Below are 2,548 nucleotides of genomic sequence, written 5' to 3'. Positions count from 1 at the left end.
ATGTGTCCATTAATGTCTCGGTTCTCCTGTTGGAGGTGAAGGTCTTGGCTTGTTACTGCGTTACAGGCAATGTCTATTGATTGAGAAGGGCAGAGCGAGAAAAGAGGCTTTACTTTCCGGTGTTGTCGGAGTATCCGAGCTCCGCCAAGCACGTAATTGTTTGACAAAGATCGTGCAATCCAGTCACTTCGCGCAAGAGCTGCATCAGGTTTACGCTTCTGTGCTGGATGCGAAGCGTTCCAGCTTACAAAAATTGTCACCTGTGTTGATCGGTGGCATCTTTTGCATGGGAGGCAGACTTAGTTATTCGAACTACAGGCAATCAGTGAAACATCCAGCTATTTGGAGCCGACATCCTGTTACCGCCTTGATCATACGCCACCTTCATGATGTAGAAGGGCACCGTGGAATAGGGCAGGACTTGGCCTCTGTTCGACAGCGATATTGGATTGTCAATGGAACCGGCGCCATCAAGCGAGTGACCGGTGCGTGCTCTTTATGCAGGCTACGGTTCCCACAGCGCGGTACACAAATAATGGCTCCATTACCGGCAGAAAGAGTAGGAGTGGGTTGGTGCACCTTCGAGTGCGTGGGAGTAGACTACTTTGGACCTTTTAAGACCAAACGCGGCCGTTCGCAAGGAAAACTCTATGGCTCTATCTTTAGCTGTCTGAAGACTAGAGCAGTCCGTTTGGAAATGGCAGGCAACCCGTCGACAGATTCATTCCTGCAATGTTTGATGCGCCTTGCTGGTAGACGTGGCAAGCCCACCGATATCTACAGTGATAATGGTACGAACTTCGTTGGTGCGCCAACGGAATTTCGGGATGATATAAAGCGGTAGAGTCCGAGTAAAATATCAGATCGGCTTTTGACTATGGATATACAGTGGCACTTCAATCCACCAGCAGCTAGCCATGGTGGTGGTGTGTGGGAGCGTATAATCAGGTCGGTACGACGTATCCGTTTATGTCTATGTAGGGAACAATGTTTGACCGATGAACAACTGAACACGCTTCTTATACAGGCGGAACGGATTCTAAATAACCAACATATAGTCCCGTTATCGTCAGACGGCAGTGATTTGAAGCCACTTACTCCAAACAGTTTGTTGCTCACGCAGTGCCCGGTCGCGAAGGTTTGGCCTCGCGATATCATGCCGATTGGCAACAGGCCAGTTACCTCGCTGGCGTATTCTGGCGTCGTTGGATAAGGGAATATCTGCCAACGTTGCAGGTGCGTAGCAAGTGGCTCAGAGTAACTCAATAATTGAAACGAGCGGACTTGGTTCTGGTTTCCGGTGAGGACCTGCCTCATAAGAAATGGCCTCCAGGGGTAGTGGATAGTTGTGAGGTGAGCCCAGATGGCTTAGTAAGAACCCCGCGGCGTTCTTAAGAGGGATATTAGAAAGGTGTGTTTACTGGAGCAACGCGATTATGGTTGTACTCCATCGAAGTCGGCAGGAGTGGACTCGGACCATTCGTGTCGGTGGCTGATGGGGTACCTTAGAATGGAGCTGAGCGTAGGCTGAGCGTAGGTAGTAGGCAAGAACCGGGGCGCCCGCTGTATCAACGTGGAGAATTTGGCGGGCGGTGTATCATCCGTTATGTTGACAATGAAATTCCCCACGTTTATTATGCCCCCATTTGTAACCCCCGCCCCATTTTTGTGTTTAGTGTGTATATATGAACTGACGTTTGTTTGTCCTTACCACTTCACCCATTTGGCCTTGAGGTCATCCGGCCATTTGTATCTGACTTTGCACGTGTGACTGTCGCACGTGGGAGCCTGTTTGCTCCCTTGCTTTATACTTTTGTAGTCCAAGCGGACTTTTTGTTTTGGACGCGTATCTACTCTCGAGGTTTGTATAACTTGTGAATTCTTCTTACCCTAACAGTACGGTATGGAAACCCAGCTCCGACTTTGTTTTGCCTACCTGGAGGTTCTGGTATTACGCGTCACTTGAAGATACCGTTCGACCGTTAGAATATCCACTTGGTGATTTGCCCCACAAAACGCTTCCACATACAACATCGCTTCTGTTCCTCACCAACTCTCCGACGCCGTTTAGCCCTGGTGCAATCGTTCTGAGCATCAACATTCCAGTCCTACCGTCTCACTGGCGACTGTCATTCCACTTCTCCTCCGCGTCTTGCCTCTACCAGCGTCTTTTTGCCGTTTTCCTGTTAGAGTCGACTGAGCTGTCTTTACTGGCCTGACTCTTCTCCGACCGAAAACAATGGTAGCTGGAGTATTTAACAACGCACAAACCGCACTTATGACCGCTTGGATGGTGTTCCACCTAGCAGATCTGTCAGCAGGTACGAGGGAAGAAAACCCCGTGTGGTGGACTGGTACGCCCTGCAGAGGGGTCGCCCTGTTACGTTGCACCATGGTGCGCCACCCCTCCAGTAGCACGGGTGCATCGCCCATCGCTGGTGGTTCTGTGTCTGGCCTTTAAATTCAGGAAATAAAAAAAGTGCTGCTGACTTCTCTTTGTTGCTGGTGTTGGGCTCGCCCCGGTTGGGTTACGCACCTGATAATGCCA

The sequence above is a fragment of the Opisthorchis viverrini genome, assembly GCF_000715545.1.
Source record: "Opisthorchis viverrini unplaced genomic scaffold opera_v5_72, whole genome shotgun sequence".
Taxonomy (NCBI): Eukaryota; Metazoa; Platyhelminthes; class Trematoda; order Opisthorchiida; family Opisthorchiidae; genus Opisthorchis; species Opisthorchis viverrini.
Note: the sequence above shows the minus strand (reverse complement) of the source record.